The sequence below is a fragment of the Equus przewalskii genome, chromosome 1 (assembly GCF_037783145.1).
Source record: "Equus przewalskii isolate Varuska chromosome 1, EquPr2, whole genome shotgun sequence".
Classification (NCBI taxonomy): Eukaryota; Metazoa; Chordata; class Mammalia; order Perissodactyla; family Equidae; genus Equus; species Equus przewalskii.
In genome coordinates this window covers 164,952,247-164,974,460 of record NC_091831.1, presented here as the reverse complement: position 1 = coordinate 164,974,460, position 22,214 = coordinate 164,952,247, and the positions used below count along the sequence as shown (strand labels likewise).

At 32.8% G+C, this 22,214-nt stretch overlaps 1 long non-coding RNA gene across 1 annotated transcript in view; it reads right to left on the bottom strand.

Annotated features, from left to right (window-relative positions):
* Window positions 1-698: 698 nt before the first annotated feature.
* The window catches only part of LOC139084680 (uncharacterized), a 161,478-nt gene continuing 139,962 nt past the window's right edge, over window positions 699-22,214 (bottom strand). Inside the window, exon 3 of the long non-coding RNA XR_011542246.1 lies at window positions 699-4,729. This is a non-coding gene — a long non-coding RNA (uncharacterized lncRNA). The remainder of the gene's footprint in view (window positions 4,730-22,214) is intronic.

The window sequence follows — 22,214 nt, the reverse complement described above, 5'->3', positions numbered from 1 at the left end:
TTGGCTAAAAAGCTGAGACTGATCCTGAAGGTGGTGCAGGTGATGGTTGTCCATGAACTTCACTCCTTGAAGCTGAATGGACATTCTGTTTTAAAGGGAGATCTCAGCAATGCATCTCTATAGCTATCACAAATGGCATTCCTTTGAAAATATACTTGTGTAAGGGATAGGGTGTAACGAATGGTGTGGAGAGTGGTGCCATTTTAGGTAGGTTATTTAAAACATAAGCTCATTGAAAGGCTCTTTAAAGGGGTAATATTCAATCAGGGAACATTAGAAAGGTGAGCAAACAAGCCATACAGAAAATCTGAGAAAAGCATTCCAGATAAAGGAATGATAACAGCAAAATGCTGGAGGTAGAAGTGTGTTTGGTATGAATAGGAAAGAAAACAGTGGCCTAGAACACAGTGAGTAAGACTAGTTTGGAGTAAGACTAGTTTGACATCAAAGTAAATGCGTCAAATGTGATCAAAGTGTGAATGATCAAGAATAGCCAGGAAAGTCCTGAATATTAGAGCACATGGTGGTGGGGATGATATCAGCTTACAAAACACACTGTATTAACATCTTTCTATATATAATAATATATAATTAAAAGTATATATTGATGCATGAATGGGCAAACCAATCAGTGAAGAGAAATAGACAAAAAATATTCACAAAAAGTTATGAAATTTAGTAATGCAATAAAAACAAAGTTTTAAGATAATTCATAAAAGGTAAAATGTTTATTAAGTGGCATTGTGACACCTGAACCAACATAATACACAAAAGTTAAAATGGATGTGTTCCCCCACCACTATACTACATGACTAATTCAGTTGGACCAGAAGTCTAAACATAAAAATAGTGATACCATTCAGGGTCTTAAAACAAATAAAGCATGAATAAATTCCTGGATCCTTTAATAACTTGAGAGTGGGTAAAACTTTTCTAATTATGATTTAGAGTTCAGAAGCAGTAACAGAAAAGATTGATCTATTTGATTACATAAAATTAAGAAAAAGAAGAAAATACCCTTGTGTATGGCAAACACATAAATACATACCCACACATTCAATATATAAATTCAAAAGAAAAATGACTACCTGGGGAAAATTTGCAACATATCTTAAAGAAGGCTTACTATGCCTATTAAACAAATATATTCTAAAAATTTTAAAAATAAAAGACTAAAATTATCTAAAAAGTAGCATACAATATACAAACATTTCATAGGGAAAATGCTAATATACCTTATGGATATTTTTCTAGTTCATTAATAAGAAAAGCACAAATAAAAACACTGAGATATTATTTCTTACCTACCCAAATGGGAAAAAATTCAAGAGTTTAATAGCATCTTCTGTGGGTGACATTGTAGTGAAACAGACACTTTTATACGTTACTGGGGAGCATAGAAAATGGCAAAATCCTTGTGAAGGGGGCCTATGGAAGTTTCTTGAAAAATTGCATAAACATTTTATCTTTTCACTGAAAGGTTCCACTAAAAATATCTCAAATATAACCTGTCAAGAATTCGAAATGATATATGATCAAGACTACTCACTGTGATATCATTTGTAATCATAAAATATTGGAAATGACCCAAAAGTCCCTCAGCAGTGCACCGCTTAAACATACTCTGGTACATATGTGGCATAAAAATGAATAAGACAGAATTCCCAGATACAAATATGTAGTGATTTCCAGGATATATTGCTAGATAAAGAAGCATCAAGGTGAAAAACTTGTTTATTATAAGAAATCTCAATAATCTTAGGGATGGGAATTTGAACTTGTGGGCCTTTGACCAAGTAATCGGGCCGCCCATCTTTTAAGCAGCCATCTTCTGAATGTTCTCAGGAGCTTCCAGCAGAATTGATCCCCTGTGCCCTACAGCAGTGACCTTGATAATGCACCATTAGATTGGCTTTTCCTCCTTGTCACATTCTCCCTGTTTCCTCTTTCCAAATTCCTGGGTTTATCTCATAAATAAGCAGCCCACACCTAAGTCCTTGTCTCTGGCTCTGCTTTTGAGGGTACTCAAATAATGGCACCAAGCAATTGCAAAATCCCAGAAGTCCTTGGACATTTCTCTATGGTGGAGACTCTACCTCACTTCTCAACAAATAGTTTGTTGATGGAAATGCTTCTAAATCATTGCAAGTCAGTGATTGTCCTCGTTAGGATACATGAACTTGGTAAGATCAAAAATGTCAGTACTATAGATCAGATTTTTTTGCAGTGAATCAAGCCTTAATATTCTTACTTTGCATTCAAATTGTGTCATACCTACAAAGAAGAATATTATATGTTGTTGTAACAATAAAATCCTTGAACTACTAATAGATATTATTTGTATTTCAAAGATGTAAATAATCATTAGTTGAAGAGTTTAAATGACATATGAAGAGATATCTGGATGAAACTGAAACCAATTATTTTCCAGACTACTATTTGCTCATATTGTACTTTGTTTTCAATGTTGGTTTATAACTTTTCTGTTACTCTCTATGATTTTTGCAGGAAACCTGAGACACCAGAAAGTAGGCAATATACCCAAAACATATATACTACGCAATTATGGACAGGGACATAATTTTTAACAAGAAATTAGCTACCCCAGTTTACAGATGAAAAACCATGACCTAGAGCCGATGTCATGACCACTATCATATAGGTTGCTGATAATTGAACAAAGACTTGAACTGTATCTCTAAAATTGAAGTCCAAAGCCCTTTCAATTATAATAGGGCAAAAAAAGGTAACTACATCAGAATCTGTATATATTACTTGTTTAATGCAAAAATGTCAGCATGCTTATGGAACTACAGTATTAATGTATTTTAGCTTAAGATGACTGAATATTAGGATCTTTTTACACTAATAATTTTTTTTCTTGAGTCATTAAGTTAGCTCTTGTTTACTTCATTTCTTCCTAATCATCTTATCTGCAGAAATACTTCCTTTATTAGAAAAGTTCTTGAAAATATTTATTCACATTTTCTGTGCTAGAGGGAATTAACTTTATATTTCTTATTTTGAAAATTAATCAAAGTTTTAGCCTGGACTATTGATAGATTTCATTTCTCATAATGAGATGCACCCGGAGTTCCAATATTGTGTACCATCAAATAGGGTTTTTATTTATTCATCATTTTCATTACGAGTAATCTTCATGCTCAATATTTTAGTCATCTGAATAAATAGCAAAATTATACTGTACAATGTCATGAAAATGAGGTTAGTCTATGTACAAGTCAAGTGAAAAGACTCTCTCTCATCTCAACTGAATCTGCGAACTAATAAATAATGTAAGAGGGAAAAGATTGGCTGCTGAAAATCAATTCCGCTATCTAAAGTATATCAATAAGTTGAAAATATTGAGAAACTGTAATAAGGCAAGTCATTGCAGAAGTGGGAGAAAAAAAACTGCAGTAAGTTGCAAGCTAGAATTTCATTATATATAATATTACCACATTACATTTGGTCAAAAGATCATGATCCGAATCAAACTTCCTAAAAGAAGGCATGAATCTATAGGAAGCATTGTTATAAATAAGCCAATCAAGTAAGATTTGAGGAGTCTTTAAAGATTCGGTGTAAGCTCCCTTTAATTTTGTGTCTGAGTAGTCTCTCAAATTGTAATTTTATGACATGATATTTTTATTGCAGTGACTCTCAAATGAAAAAAATAAAATATGTTGCAATATTCTCAATGAAAAACTGCTTCCATTATCTAATATCAAAACCGCTTAGGCGGAGCAAAAACACCAGTATTTTGTCGCAAAGCAAAATCTAATTTTTTAACTTTTAAATTTGTATCTGTGACAATAGCTCTCCTCAAAATTAAATGTAAAAATGCATAAAAAACTCTCAACAGAATATTAAATTACCTAAATTTAGTAGGAGTAAAACTTTCAGTGTCAGTTTATGGCAAAATCCTGTTTGTTCGGGAAAAAGCATAAATGCTGTTTTGTTTTTAAATCGTATCTACTTAAATTTGAAAACTTAGTTTCTTTATTCTGATTAAAAGTACTGGCTACATAATTTGTTGGGCCCAGTGCAAAACAAAAATGTGGGACCCCTTGCTGAAATATTATTAAGCATTTCAAGATGGTAACAACAGAGAATTAAAATAATTGTGCAGCCCTTCCGAGAACAGGGCTCTGTATGACTGCACAGGTTGCACATCCATGAAGCAGCCCTGATGGTTGGATCTTGGGTATGTTACTTATATTTGGTTTTTGGCATATAAACATATTTATATACATATGTTTAAAACGGTTGTTGAGATAAATTTATTTAGAAATTCATATGTAAAAAAATAAACTGCATATAAATCACCCAGTTGATTTTTGTTTTGATTTATTGACATTGATATTGATTTTGATATTGATATTGATTTACAATCAATACTTGTCATTTATTAGTATGAATTAAAATATGGCCTGTAAATATACACACCTAAACAAAAGCATATTTATTGACTCTATTAGCAAATATTCAAGTTTACAATATGAGGATAGATTTTTAAAACCACAGACACTCATCTCCAAAGGAAAAAAGATAATGAAGGGGGCTGGCCCCATGGCATAGCAGTTGAAGTTCGGTGTGCTCCACTTCAGCAGCCTGGTTCACAGGTTCAGATCTCAGGCGCAGACCTACACCACTCATCAGCATTCTGTGGCAGCAACCCACATATAAGATGGAGGAAGACTGGCACAGATGTTAGCTCAGGGCTAATCTTCCTCACCAAAAAAAAAAAAAAAAAAAAAGAAAAAAGAAAAAGAAAAGAAAGAAAGAACACACATCCAATTATTTTCACTTTAATATCTGAACTAGTTTTTTTTTCTGAACTTATGGTAGTCTCAAAATCAAGTATTATTCTGCCCTTAAAAGATTAAGTTAGAGGCTGGCCCCGTAGCTAAGTGGTTAAGTTCTCGTGCTCCACTTCGGTGGCCCAGGGTTTTGCTGGTTTGGATCCTGATACTGCACAGACATGACACCGAACGGACATGACACTGCTCAGCGGGCCATGTTGAGGCAGTGTCCCACATGCCACAACTAGAGGGACTCACAACTAAAACACACAACTATGTACTGGGGGGATTTAGGGAGAAAAAGTGGGGAAAAAAAAAAAGGTTGGCAATAGTTGTTAGCTCAGGTGCCAATCTTAGGAAAAAAAAGATTACGTTAATTTTTCAATGAATTATAATAATATATTAACAAATACATAAATCAAAAGTGTACAGGTCCTCAACAACAAAAAGACAAAAAACTCAAAAAATGGACAAAGGACTTGAACAGAAATTTCTCCAATAAAAACATACAAATGGTCAACAAGCACACAAAAATGTGGTCAGTGTCATTAGTTATTAGGGAAATGCAAGTCAAAACCACAATGAGATACCACTCACATTCACTAGGATGGCTATAATCAGAAAAACAAAATCATAATCATTGGTGAGGATAGGGAGAAAGTTAAACCTTTGTACATTGCTGGCGGTTGGAATGTAAAACAGTGCAGCTGCTATGGAAAACAATTTGGCAGTTCCTCAGAAAAATTAAACATAAAATTACCATACAACTCAGCAATGTGACTCCAAATCATGTACCAAAATAAGTGAAAAATGTACTCAAACACATACTTGTATAAGAATGCCCACAGCAGTAATATTCATAATAGCCCAAAGGTGGAAATAACCCAAATGTACATCAACCAATGAATGGACCAACAAAATGTAATACACACACACACACACACACATACATACACACATACATAATGGAATGATATTCAGCCATAACAAAGGGAATGGAGTACTGATACATGCTACAATGTGAATGAACCCAGAAAATATTATGCTAGGTGAAAGAAGCCAGAGACAATGGTCACATACTGTATGATCCTATTTATATGAAACATACAGTATAGGTAAGTCCAGAGAGACAGAAAACAGATTGGTGGTTGCCAGGGGCTGTGGGGAAGGGGGAATGGGGAGTAATTGCTTAACGAGTAGGGGATTTTCTTTCAGAGACTGAAAAATATTTTAGAACTAGATAGAGGTGGTAGTTGTACAAGAATGTGGATGTACTAAATGCCTTGAATTGTACACTTTAACATGGTTCAATTTATGTTATGTGAATTTCAATTAAAAAGTGTACAGATTAATAAATTTTATAAAAATGAGTACAGCTGTGTAACCAGCATGGCTGAAACAACAAAATATTACAGAACAAAAGAAATTCCCTTCTGTCCCATTAGATTGATCATTCTCAACTCTCCTTTATACCTCCCACCCTCCTTGTAAACACACACAGATAGTTTTACATCTTGATTGCTAATGTTGTAAATTAGTTTTGCCTATTTGTGAACTTTTCATAAATAGATTAGGAAAGCATGACTTTTTTTGGTCTGCACCCACCTTCTTTTGGTCAACATTATGTTTTTAAGAGTCATTCCTGTTGCCTGCATGGTTATACTTCTGTTGTCATTTTCAGGGTTGTGTAATAATCCTTTTTATGAGCATATTGTCATTTACACATTTCACTTCAGACGAGTTGTTTCCAGTTTGGGGCTATTACAAATAGTATTCTGTTACCTAACATTCATATACATAATGTTTTGGTAAATATACAATTCATTTCTCTTGAGTATATACCTAGGAGTAGAATCTTTGAGGCATAGTATATGCCTCTATTGATATCAATATATATAGACAGATAGATAGATGGATCAATTGATCGATTCATCTATCTATCTATTGTCAGATAGTTTTCCAATGTAATTACATGAATTTACATTCCCACCAGCAATGCAGGAGAGATCAAGTGGCTCCAGATCATCACCAGTTCCTACTATTCCTCTCTTAAAAAAACAATTTAGCCATTCTGGCAGAAGTGTAGAGGTATCTAATTGTACTTTGAATTTGCATTCCTTTGATATCTCATAGAGTAAAGCACCTTTTCATTTGTTGATTGGCCAAGTGGATATTCTTTTATTGTGAGGTTCCTGTTCAATACCTTTTGCCCATTTTTATATCAATTTGTCTGCCTTACTAATTTAGGAGTTTTGTATATATTCTGCATATGAATTCTTTCTTGTATTGCAAAGATTTTCTCCTAGGGCGAGGCTCACCGTCTCATGCTATTGATGATGTGTTTTGATAAAAAAAACAAGTTCTTAATTTTAATGTAGTCCAATTTACCAATTTTTCCTTTATACTTAACATTTTGTGTCTTGTTTAAGAAATCTTTACTGTCTCTGAAGTTGTGAAAATATTCTCTTCACTTATCTTTTACATTAGGTCTACAATAAAAACTGAACTTGATTTTTAGGCAGGGTATGAGGCAGAGGTCAAGATATAATTTTCCATATAAATATTCAATTAAACTATCAGTATTTATGATAAGACTATCTTTTATATTACTGTACTGCAGTGTCATATTTATCATAATTTTGCTTATGTATATGTGTGAATATTTCTGGACTCTCTAGACTGTTCTATTGGGCAATTTGTCTATCCTTACACCAATATAATATTATCATGGGATTGTTTGATATCTGCTACTGTTAATCCTTTAGTTTTCTTTCTTCAATATCACATTGGTTATTTTTTGGCCATGCGTTTTACTGTTTACAATTTGGAATCATCTATCAATCTCCCCAGAAAATCTTACTGTGATTTTGATCAGATTTGGATTGCACTCATTCTTTACATCAATTAGAGAAGAACTGATACCTAAAAAGTATTGAGTCTTCTAATTTAAGAACATGGTACATCCCTCCACTTATTTAGGTTTTCATTTATTACTCTCAATAATGTTTTACAGTTTTTCATATAAAGGCCTTGTATATTTTCTTTTTTGTTGCTGTTTTGTTTTGTTTTCATAGAAATAAGATTTACTTTCAATAATAATGTTTTAGAATATTTTCTAATTACTAGCAATAAAATTTATGCTCACATTGTATTATAATTTTCAACTGCTAATGGATTTATCCTTTTATTTATTACTGTAATAAGGACAGAACATGAGATCTACCCTCTTAAATTTTTAAGTGTACATGCAGTACTGTTAACTACAGTCACAATGCTGTACAGCAGATCTCTAGAACTTACTCATCTTATATAATTGAACCTTCATGTCCTTTGAATGGCAATTCTCCATTTTTCCCTCCCCCAAGTACCTGGCAACCACCATTCTACTCTCTGCCTCTGTGAGTTTGAGTATTTTAGAGATCTCATATCTATTTTATGATATATCATACGTGGAATCATACAGCACATGTTCGTCTATGACTGGCTTATTTTGCTTAGCTTAATGTCCTTCAGGTTCAGCCATGTTGTTCTGTATGGCAGAATTTCCTTCTTTTTTAAGGCTGAATAATATTCCATTGTATGCCTATACCACAATTTCTTTATCCATTCATCTGTTGATGGACATTTAGATTGTTTCTCTATTTTGGCTATTGTTAATAATGCTGCAGTGAACAAAGGAATACATATATCTCTTCAAGATCCTGATTTCAATTATTCTGGCCATATGCCCAGAAGTGGGATTGCTGGATCATACAGTAATCCTATTTTTAATCTTTTGAGGAAACTTCATACTGTTTCCCACAGCATTTGCCCCGTTTTACATTCCTATAAAATGATAAAAGTGTTCTAACTTTTCCACATCTTTGCCAACATGTGTTATCTTTATTCTTTTTATATAATAGCTATTCTAACAGGTGTGAGGTGATATTTCATCATGTCATTGATTTGCATTTCTCTGATAATTTGTGATGTTGAGCATCATTTCAAATAACTGTTGGTCATTTGTATGTCTTTGGAGAAAAGTTTATTCAAGTCTTTTGCCCATTCCCCTTTTTTTTGGTGAGGAAGGTTGGCCCTGAGCTAACAACCATTGCTAATTTTCCTCATTTTGCTTGAGGAAGATTGCCCTTGAGCTGACATCTGTGCAGTCTTCCTCTATTTTGTATGTAGGACACTGCCACAGCATGGCTTGATGAGCAGTGTACAGGTCTGAGCCCAGGATCTGATCCTGCAAACCCCGGGCCACTGAAGCAGAGCACAGGAACTTACCACCAACACCACTGGGCTAGCCTTCCCTTTGCCCATTTTCTAATCAGGTTATTTGTTTTTTTGCTACTGAAATGTAGTCATTTCTTACATATTTTGGATATTAGTTCCTTATCAGATACATGGTTTGCAAATATTTCCTCTGATTTTGTAGGTTGCCTTTTCACTCAGTTGATAGTTTCCTTTGCTGTGTAGAAATTTCTTAGTTTGATGTAGCACACCTGTCTAATCATGATTTGTTTGCTTGTGCTTTTGATATCATATCCAAGAAATCACTCTGCCAAATCCAACATTATGAAGCTTTTCCTTGATATTTGCTTGTAGGATTTCATAGTATCATGTCTTATGTTTAACTCTTCAATTCATTTTGAGTTTATTTTTGTCTAAGGTGTAAGATAAGGGTTCACTTTCATCCCTCTGCATGTGGATATCCATTTTTCCCAACACCATTTATTGACGACTGTCCTTTTCTCATTGTGTATGTTTGGCATCCTTGTCAAAGATCAGTTTAAATACATGTGTGGGTTTATTTCTGTGCACTTTATTCTGTTCATTGGTTTATATGTCTATTTTTATGCCAATCCCATACTGTTTTAATTATTATAGAATTATAATATAACTGAAGACAGTAAATGTGATGCTTCCAGATGCCTCTTCTTTCTCAAGAGTGATCTGATTATTTGTGGTCTTTTGTAATTTTATAGAATTTTTAAGATTGTTTTTTCTATTTCTGTAAAATACGCCATTGACATTTTGAAAGGGAAGTACAGGAAGTGCAGAGCGCACTAAACAAGATGAACCCAAAGAGGCCCACACCAAGACACATTATAATTAAAATGTCAAGAATTAAAGATAAAAAGAGAATCTTAAATGCTGCAAGAGAAAGACAACAAGTTACATACAAAGGAAACCCCATGAGGCTATCAGCTGACTTCTAAGCAGAAACCTTACAGGCAAGAAGGGAGTGGCACAATATATTTCAAGTGCTAAAAGGAGAAAACCTACAGCTAAGAATACTGTACCTGGAAAGGTTATCATTCAGAGTGGAAGGAGAGATAAAGACTTTTCCAGACAAGCAAAAGCTAAGTAAGTTTATCACCAAGAAACCAGCCTCATAAGAAACGCTAACAGGACTTAAGTGGAAAAGACCATAAATAGGAATAAGAAAGTCATCCAAAAAAAGAAATAAAATAAAATAAAATCATTGGTAAAGGCAAATACACAGTAAAGGTAGCAGATCAACTACATATGAAGCTAATATGAAGGTCAAAAGACAAAAGTACTAAAATTATCTAATTCCATGATAAGAGGGTAACAGGACACATTCACAAAAAAGAGGTTAGATAAGATATCAAAAACATAAAACGTGAGAGGAGGGAATTAAAGAGTAGAGCTTTTGGCAAGAGGTCAAACTCAAGAGATCATCAATTTAATATAGATTGTTATATACATAGGTTATTATATATGAATCTCATGGAAATTATGAACCAGAAACCTATAATAAATACACAAAAAATTAAAAGAAAGGAACCCAAACATAATACTAAAGAAAGCCATCAAATCACAAAGAAAGAGAGAAAGAGGAGAAGAAAGGAACAGTGAAGAACTACTAAAACACCCAGAAAACAATTCATAAAATGGCAGTAAGGGTGTACTTAGCAATAGCTACTTCAAATGTCAATGGACTAAATGCTCCAATCAAAAGGCCTAGGGTGGCTGAATGGATAAAAGACAAAACCCATATATATATGTTGCATACAAGAGACATACTTCAGACCTAAAGACACTCACAAAGTGAATGTGAAGGGATGGAGAAAGATACACCATGCAAATAACAATGAAACGAAAGCTTAGGTAGCAATACTTATACTAGACAAAATAGACTTTAAAACAAAAACTGTAACAAGAGACAAAGGCACTACACAAGGATAAAGTGAACAATACAACATGAGGATATAACACTTGTAAATATCTATGCACCCAACATAACAGCATCTAACAATATATAATGCAACTATTAACAGACATAAAAGGAGAAATAGACAGCAACACAATAATAGTAGGGGATTTTAACATCCCACTTACACCAATAGATAGATCATTCAAACAGAAGACCAGTAAGAAAACACTGCCCTTAAATGACACATAAGACCAGATGGATTTAGTAGATATATAGATAGATAGTGGCTAGAGAGTAGATAGATAGATAGATAGTAGATATATCCAAAAACTGCGGAAGACACATTCTTTTCAAATGCATGTGGAACAGTCTCCAGGACAGATCACATAGTAAGCCACAAAACAAGTCTCAATAAAGTTAAGAAGACTGAAATAACACCAAGCATCTTTTCTGACCACAATGTATGAAATTAGAAATCAACTACAGGAAGAAAATCAGAAAAGCCACAAACATGTGGAGATTAAACAACACACTACTGAACAATGATTGAGTCAATGAAGAAATCAAAGGAGAAATTAAAGAATATCTGGAGACAAATGAAAATGAAAACATGACATGTCAAAATTTATGGGATATAGCAAAAGTGGTTTTAAGAGGGAAGTTTATAGCAATACAGGCCTACCTCAAAAAGAAAGAAAAATCTCAAATAAACAATCTAACGGTGCACTGAAAGGAACTGGAAAAAGAAGAACAAACAAAGCCCCAAATCATTAGAAGGAGGGGAATAAAAATCAGACCAGAAATAAATGAAATAGAGACTTATAAAGCAATAGAAAAAAATCAATGAAACAAAGAGCTAGTTCTTTGAATAGACAAACAAAATGGACAAAGCTTTAGCTAGACTCACAAAGAAAAAAAAGAGAGAAGGCTCAAATAAATAAAATCAGAAATTAAAGAGGAGAAATTACAACGGATACCTGAGAAATACAAAAGATTATAAGAGAACACTATGAAAAGCTATATGCCAACAAACTGGATAATCTACAAGAAATGGATAAATTCTTAGAATCATACAACCTTCCAAAACTGAATCAAGAAGTAGAGAATCTGAATAGACCAGTAAGGAATTGAAACAGTAAACAAAAACCTCCCAAAGAATAAATGTCCAGGACCAGACAGCTTCCCTGGTGAATTCTACCAAACATTCAAAAAAGACTTAATACGTATCCTTCTCAAACTCTTCCAAAAAATTGAAGAGGAGGGGAATCTTCCTAATTCATTCTGTGAAGCCAATGTTACCCTGATACCAAAACCCGACAAGGACCACACAAAAAAGAAAATTACAGGCCAACAGCACTGATGAACATCCAGGCAAAAATCCTCAACAAAACACTAGCAAATCAAATACAACAATACATTAGAAAGATCATACACCATGATCAAGTGGGATTTATTCCAGGGATGCAGGGATGGTTCAACATCCACAAATCAATCAACGTGATACACCACCTTAATTAAATGAAGAACAAAACACATGATCATCTCAATAGATGCAGAGAAAGCATTTGACAAGATACAACATCCATTTTTGCTACAAAACTCAGAACAAAATGAGTATAGAAGGAAAGTACCTCAACATAATAAAGTCTATATATGACAAACCCACAACTAATATCATTCTCAATGGAGAAAAACTGAAAGCTATCCCTCTAAGCACAGCAAACAGACAAGGATGCCCAGTTTCAGTTTCACCACTCTTATTTAACATAGTATTGCAAGTCTTAGCCAGAGTAATCAGGCAAGAAAAAGGAATAAAACAGATTCAAATTGAAAGGAAGAAATGAAACTGCCACTATTTGCAGATGACATGATTTTATACATAGAAAATCCTAAAGAATATACCAAAAAGTTTTAGAAATAATAAATGAGTATGGTAAAGCTGCAGGATACAAAATAAATACACAAAAATCAGTTAAAGAAGATGTGGTATATATACACAATGGAATATTATTAGGCCATAAAAAAACGATGAAATCTGGCCACTTGAGACAACATGGATGGACCTTGAGGGTATTATGCTAAGTGAAATAAGTCAGAGGGAGATAGTCAAATACCATATGATACTCCACATAAACAGATGATAAAACAACAAGAAACAAACACATAGAGATAGAGATTAGTTCGGTGGTTACCAGAGGTACAAGTGGGCAGGAGAGGGTGAAAGGGGTAATTAGGCAAACATGTATGGTGATGGATGGTAATTAGTCTTTGGGTGGTGAACATGATGTAATCTACACAGAAACTGAAATAAAATGATGTACACTTGAAATTTATAATATGTTATAAACTAATGTTACCTCAATAAAAAGATAAAAAAATAAAAAGAAAAAGGTATAGAAGAATACATTCTCAATGTGAGAGTATACAATTATGTCTTAAACAAGAAAAAAGGCATTAGACATATAGGGGAAAATTGGTAACTGAATTACATGAAAATTAAAGAATATCTTTTCATTAAATGACACCACATTAAGGAGTAAAAAACACAAACACACAAACAACTCTATATTAAAATTAAAGAATATCTACATATTTGGAATGATAAGATATGTCATCATATAAGTCTAACTATTACAGTTCAGCTCTCCATATTTTATCTATAGATCCAGTGCTTTTCCAATCACAATCACAATAGAGTTTTTTGGTGGAAATTTAAAGGTTTATTAAAGGGGGTAACAACAGTTTTTAAAAAGCCACAATATAAGACAAATGATGAAGAACAATTAATGGTACCTCACCCTACCAGAAATGTTCACTTTTTAGTAATGAGAGCATAATATTGACATAGGAAGCCTACAAATAGAATGGAATGGAAATTAGATGGCAGAAACAGAGCCAAGTTGATATACTCAATCCCCAGCACAAACAGTGAATATCCATCAGTGGAAGTTGGACTACGGATTAACCTTACGGAAAAGTCCTGTTAAGCAGCTCAAAAAGATTTCTTTAACAAAATATGAAAAGGTCAAATCCTAAAGGAAAATGCATATAAAACTGAAAATCTTAAAAATAACTATGTATCAAGAGATACAAGTTAAGGACAATAAGTAAAATAAAAGAAAAAACCTAACAGAAAATATTTCCTGACAAAATATTAACATGCAGAATATATTGAAAACACCTAAATATCAATAAAAATGGGCAGGTAGGTATTGTACTTAATGTCAGCTTCATGGGGCAGGGATTTTTATATATACAGTAATTCCCAACTATTTCCCAATTCTTAAACAGTGTCTTACACATAGAATTTGTTCAACAAATACTTTGTTCAACAAAATAATTAATAAATATCGACTTAATAATTGGAGAAAGCAAACTAAAACTAAAATTAAACACCGTTTTATACCAAGTAAATGACCAATAATCAAAAAAACTGACAATAACAAGTATTAGGGAAGTAGAGAAGAAACAGAAATCATGTATACAGGTAGGAAAATAAATATGTAATAAATGCAGTCCAATAATGACTCATCATTATCTAGTACATTTGAATATATGCATATCTTATGGTCCAGTAATTCCATTTCTAAGTATAGATCAATACTCACATATAGCCATATTTTTATACTTGTAATTTAAAAAATTTCTTTGCTGACTAGTATTCTATTATCTGAATATGCCCCAACATACTTTTCTGCTGTTGATGGATATTTGGAGTGTTTCTAGAATTGTTTGTTTTCTGCCACTTCAAAGATTATTTTTTGAAAATTAATAATATGACTAAGTTAATACTATTAGTAAGTTTTGGTAAGCATTAAATGAATTAATAGGCATAAAAGATGTGTTGTTACATTCGGTACTTAATTAATGATGTTATTATCTCTGGAATGGTTGTTGACATACTGAGCTTCCTGGAACACAAAGCAAAAATCTGCTTATGCTTTATCCTGAGGGTGGGAGGATAAGAAATGAAAAACTGGATGAGATCCTTTGCTTGCATGAAATAATGGAAATACTTGGGATGCTATTCATATTACTTTCTAATATGGGGCCATACTATTTTTTCAATAACATTTTCCACCCTCCACCACTCAAGTTGTATAATTTTTGAGCACTACAATGCTACTAACTTTTCCTACATAAAGCATGAATTGTCATACTTCTATGCTTTTGGTGGCACTATTGCCATTGTTTCACAGATTCTTCCTAAACTTTTGAGATCTAAAAAATCATTTCCTTACTACATCAAAGACACAATCTGTGAAAGAAGGAATCGATAAGCTGGATTTAACTAAAACTAAAAATTTCTGATCTGCAAGGGCACCATCAAGAGAATGAGAATACTGCACAAGCCACAGATTGGGAGAAAACACCTGTGAAAGACACAGCTGATAAAGGACTGTCATCCAAAATATACAAAGAACTCCTAACTTTACAATAAGCAAACAAACAACCTGATTAAAAAATAGGCAAAATACCTAACAGACACGTCACCAAAGATATATAAATGGCAAATAAACATGCAAAAAGACGCTGCACATCATGTCATCAGGGAAATTGCCAAAATTTGGAAGCAACCAAGAAGTCTTTCAACAGATGAACAGATAAATAAACTGTGGTATATTCAGACGATGAAGTAGTATTCGGTGCTAAAAAGAAAGGAGCCATCAGACCAGGAAAAGACAGAGAGAAAACTCAAATGCATATTACAAACTGAAAGAAGCCAACCTGGAAAGGCAACATTCTGTCTGATTCCAACTATACGACATTCTGGAAAAGGCAGACAATGGAGACAATGAAAAGATGGGTGGTTGCCAGGAGCTAGGAGGAAGACAGGGATGAATTGGTGGAGCACAGATTTTTAGGGCAGTAAAAATATTCTGTATGATACCATAGTGTTGGATATATTTCATTATATCAGTTTGTCAAAATCCATAGAACATATAACACCAAGAGTGAACCCTAATATAAGTATTTATATGACCTCCATAACCTTAATATAACTAACCCTAATATAAACTATTGATGATGATTTATCAAAGTAGGTTCATTGATTGTAACAAACGTACCACTGTGGTTGCAAGATGTTGATAGTAAGGGAGGCTGTGCCTGTGGGAGGCAGGGGCTATATAGGAAATCTCTGTCCTTTCTGCTCAATTGTGCTGGGAAGCTAAAACTGCTCCAAAATATAGTCTATTAAAAATAGTTTCCCTTTCTCTGTAGTGTGATAGCATTTTTCTACACTTAAAATTTAACACTTATTTAATTATACCTTCTTTGTTTCTGCTTTCATCACTTGATTTTACAAAGCTGATGGTTTCAACACATCTTGTAAATTTGGTATTCACCACAATATCTGGAATAGGCATTTTTTATACCATAGGCAAACAAAATGTAACTTTAAATTTGTTATAGAGTAGTACAATGAAGGAGAAAGTTTATTTTGTGTTGCTGGATATTTAATAGCGTATCAGGTTAATAAAAGTGGCCATTTTTTTCTCCTGAATATAGAATAAACAGGAAATATAATTTCCATCAATACAAGTTTTTTCAGTAAGTTGCTGAAGAATTGGAATGTATATTTTGCTTTAAATATTGCCTTAAATTACTTTAAAGTGTTAAAATATCACAAATATATTAGAAGAATAAAATATGTTTCCCAACCTAAATTAGACACAGCAGAGCTCTGAATATATACTTTCAAACAAAATCTTTAACTTTTAAGGGCTTGGTTGAATATTTCTTCAGCAATTTTGATTAGTGGTAATGCTAGAATCTAACAAAATTGAGGCCAGTTGTAAAAGTAATTATGCATACATGAAACCATCTGGTTACTCAACTGTTCTCTTTTTCTTCCTCCTCCAACCCAATTTTGTCCTCTTTTTCCAGTTTATGAACAGTTTTCTAAGTCAAATGTATCAACTTTGCTTCTTCCTTGAATATCTGAAGGCATGGAATTAACTTTCTGGACAGTCTTTTACTCTATTTTAAGGAATTACAAAGTCCATCTTCAGGGAAAAGTAATAATTGCCTGCTCAGAGGAACTATAATTTTGTTGTGGTGTAATTAATCTTTTAAAAAATTCATAATTATCTATAATGAAAGTATTTTCATATCAGTGGAATTCGAAGATAGTGAAAGTTTTGATCACTTTTCTACATTTGACTGTGAAAGTTTTACTCTATCTCTTTCTGCATGGTTTTTAGAAACTGTTGCTATGTTTAAGAGTTTTATTTTCGGGAATTAAACAAGTGCTTGAACTGTGAGAAGGACTTTTAATGACAGAATTTTCACGAAAGGAAAGAGCATAGCACAGGAATGGGGAAAATGCTGTATCTGGCAATCTCCATGTAATTTCTGTTTTAATACCTTGGTCCCTCGGCTACCAGAATGGTTCAAACAGCAACGGCAGAAATAAGATCTGATTGAATATCAGGGTTATGTAACTATAATGGATGTTTTTGGCCTTTTAGAACTCTAGGTTGTTTTAAAGATAAACAGCGATAAAAATTTTATTGTAGTTTATGAGCCATTCATATGATTTTGCATAAGAATAAAAGGCCAATAAAATAGGTCTCCAAGAAACATTATAAAATCCAATCTTTGAAATAGAAAACAGATAGCATTTTGTGCCACATCTAAAATTTCTATCCAGTTAATGTGCATTACAGTTGAAGACCATAGGTCATAAAACATTTCAAGTTAGAAAATTCAAATAAATGACCTAAACCAAAAACAACATGACACTCTTTTTTTTTTTTAAAGATTTTATTTTTTTCCTTTTTCTCCCCACAGCCCCCCAAGTACATAGTTGTATATTCTTCGTCGCGGGTCCTTCTAGCTGTGGCATGCGGGACGCCGCCTCAGCGTGGTTTGACGAGCAGTGCCATGTCCGCGCCCAGGATCCGAACCAACGAAACACTGGGCCGCCTGCAGCGGAGCGCGCGAACCCAACCACTCCGCCACGGGGCCAGCCCCAACATGACACTCTTTTGTTCGTTTCACTATACATTTATACAATGACTATATAAACTTGAATGGATAGGGATTCTCTCAATTTATCTACAGTTATTGATCATATTGGATTAAATATCGCGAGGCTAAAAAAAACAGCTGTGATAATTTCCCAGGAATTATATTGGCAGTTGTTCATATGATATTATTCTTATCAAAACATCAAATTCCAAAGTTACTAGCTAAAATCACTTAAATATTTGATAGATACTGGCTTATGCTGAGTACAGATGAATTTGACAAAAACATTTGCAATATAGAAAAAAGAAAATATACTTGTCACACGACCAAAGCTGGATAGATTTTTTTTTTTTAGTATTAACATTTTGGAATCTAAATTCTGGAAGACATTTAATTAATGTTATGGGCAATTATAGTTCACTAATTCTTTTGAGGCTGTTAAATTATTTGACTATGAGGTCTAGTTGTAGGATAACTATGTTAACATTATCAACAATATTAATAGACTACCCAAGATTTAATAGACAAATTTTAAAATCCAAATATGTCTCTGGTATAAATAGTTAGCTGGAAAAATATTTAAAGGGGATCTGGTTTAATTTAATACTTTCAAGTACGTTTTACTGAAAATATTCTGGAAAGATAGGTATTTCCTAATTTAAGAAAAAATAACTTTTAAAAATTTACAATTCAAATTGTTGCTCTAAAGTCTAGAAGATGTGCATATTTGAGTGTAAACATGAATGATTTAAAATAAAAACTTCAGAGAAGATTATTTCAGGCAGAGAGAAGAATAAATATCAAGGCCTGGGAACAAAGAGAGCTACAGCTAGAGATGAACCAATAGATGTTTTATGAAAATAAGATTATGTCATAAGTAATTTTTTATATGACAAAAGTATTAGTATGCTGCATTATATGCCACAATTTGTCATATGTAGTCATATCTATAACATATATTTAGACAGTTATATTTTTTCCAAATTTTATCTAAAATACACAACACAGTGAATAATCTAGTTCATGAATCTTTGCAAATAAGCCTGATTGTTTCTTTAGAATTAAGGTACAATATGAAGTGATGTTTTGAGGTTAATGCTTTTGATCCACATTGCCATACTGTATAATGTTGATTGGAGAATATTAAAAATACTGTTTTTTTACTTCAATTTTATATAAATATATATATATATATATATATTTCAGTATCAATGTGTGTGTATATGTATATATGTCTCTCTATACACATATATATATCTGTATCTGCATCAGTATCTATATTTAAAACCACAAATATTAAAATATGTAAGGGAATGACAATACTTATACAGTGCTGGCTAGGATGAAAGTGAACAAAAATACTTCAGAAACTATTCTGATCACTACTTTAAATGAAAGTTTCATGAAACCTATGACTCAGAAAACCCACTCATTTGTGAGTGTCACGTGTGTACGTGAGTGTATCTACTAGAAGAAATATATGTGTACAAGTAGTCAAGGACAAAACAGCAATTAGCAGCATTGTTTCTGATAGTAATAAGTTAGAAACCATCTGAATATCTTTCAATAGGAGAATATTTTATATATATATATATATATATATACACACCAAATTTTCTTTATCCATTCATCCATTGATGGACACTCAGGTTTCCATATCTTGACTATTGTGCATAATGCTGCAATAAACAGGACAGTGCAGATCTCTCTTCTAGATATTGATTTCATTTCTTTTGGATGTATACCCAGAAGTGGGATCGCTGAATAATATGATAGTTCTACTTTTAATTATTGGGGGACCTCCCTACTGTTTCCATAATTGCTGTACCAATTTATATTCCAACCAAAACATTCCCAGCATACCAGGGTTTTTTGTCCACATCCTCACCAATACTTGTAATCTTCTGTCTTTTCATAATAGCCATTCTAACTGGTGTAAGGTCATATTTCATCTTGATTTGTATTTCCCTACAGACTAGTGGTGTTCAGCATCTTTTCATGCACCTGCTGGCCATTTGTATGTCTTCTTTGGAGTAATGTCTCGTCAGGCCCTTTGTCCATTTTTTAATTAGTTTGTTTTTTGGCTATTGATTTGTTTGTGTTCCATATATATTTTTGACATTAACCACTTATCAGATGCATGGTTTACAAATATTTTCTGCCATTCTATAGGTTGTTTTTTCCCTCTGTTGTTTCTTTCACTATGCAGAAGCTTTCTAGTTTGATGTAACCTCAGTCGTCTATTTTTGCTTTTCTTGCCTGTGCTTTTGCAGTCATATTAAAAGATTATTGCCCAGACAAATGCCAAGATTTTACCTATGTTTTCTTCTAGTAGTTTTAGTTTCAGGTCTTACATTTAACTCTTTCAGCCATTTTGAGTTGATTTTTGTATATGGTATGAGATAAGTGTCCAATGTCATTCTTCTACATGGGCATTTTGTGATTTCCCAACATGATTTGTGTGTTCTTGGCAACATAGTTGACGATCAAGTGACCATATATGGGTGGATTTACTTCTGGACTCTCTATTCTGTTCTGTTAGTCTATACACTTGTTTTTTATGCCACTACCATACTGTTTTGATTACTGTACCTTTATAATATATTTTAAAATAAGGAGGAATGATGCCTATAGCTTTGTTCTTCCTGCTTAAGATTGTTTTGGGATTCAGGGTCTTTTGTGATTCCATATGAATCTTAGGATTATTTTTTCTATTTCTGTGAAAAATATATTGGACTCTTGATAGGAATTGCACTGAATCTGTATATCACTTTAGGTAGTATGGAAAATTTAACAATATTAATTCTTAAAATCCATGAACATGGAACATCTTTGCATTTATGTGTGTCTTTTTCAATTTCTTTCATCAGTATTTTATAGTTTTCTGTGTACATATCTTTCACATGCTTGGCTAGATTTCTTTCTAAGTATTTTATTGTTATAAATGCTATTGTAAATGGGACTATTTTCCCAATTTCTCTTTCTGATGGTTCATGATTAGTGCATAGAAATGTTTTATATATTGATTTTGTATCCTGCAACGTTGTTGAATTCTTTTATTAGTTCTAATGATTTTTTGGTGGAGTCTTTAGAGTTTTCTACATATAACATTACGCTATATGCAAACAAAGACATTTCTTCCTTTCCAACTTAGATGTTTTTATTTATTTTTTCTTGACAAAGTGATCTGGCCAGGACTTCCAGTACCACGTTGAATACAAGTGGTGAGAGTGGACATCCCTACCTTGTTCCTGATCTTAGAGGAAAAGTTTTCAGGTTTTTATCATTGAATATCATATTAGCTGTGCGCTTTTAATATATGACCTTTATTGTTTTGAGGTACATTCCTTCTATACCTAGTTTGTTCTGCATTTTCATCATAAAAGGACATTGAATTTTGTCAAATATTTTTTGCATCTTTTGAGATGCTCATGTGATTTTTATCCCTCATGCTGTTAATGTGGTGTATCACATTTATCAATTTGCATATGTTGAACTCCCCTTGCATCCCAGGGATAAATCTCCCTTGATCATGGTATATAATCCTTTTAATGTGCTTTTGAATTTTGTTTGCTAGTAGTTGAGGATTTTTGCATCTATGTTCACTAGAGATATTGGTCTTTAGTTTTCTTTGCTTGTAGTGTCTTTGTCTGGCTTTGGTATTAGGGTGATACAGGCAAGTGGGATCTGACAAGGGTGCCAAGAATACATATTGGGGAAAGCACAGTCTCTTCAACAATTGGTGTTGGGAAAATTTGATATCCATGTGCAAAGAATAGAAGTGGACTTATCTTACACCATGCACAAAACATGAAGTAAAGATTTAAATATGAGAGCTGAAACTTTAAAAAATGTTTAATGAAACAAAAAAAATTAATAAGTAGAGAAATTGAATAAATTACATATTAGTAAGCTTGATCTAATACTAAATAAAGAATACTGAACTCTAGTTACATAGATTACTCATTTTTCCTAAAACCTATGCAATATTAATAACAGTGATCACAAATAGATTCAAAGACTATATAAATACATTTTAAAGAGCAGATTTTTTTTAATATTGTTTTCTAGATGCAATAAATTCACATAGAAAATAATGCTGAAGTACTAATAAAAATATAAGCCTTTTAGTTAAATTTAAAGACAGACTCTTCTAAATAACTCATTTGCAAGTCAGAGAATCTTATTCAGTTTGCAAAAAACTTTACAAATTATAGATGTAAACATGTCTATAGGGACAAATAGAATTGAAGTTTATTTTTTTTTCA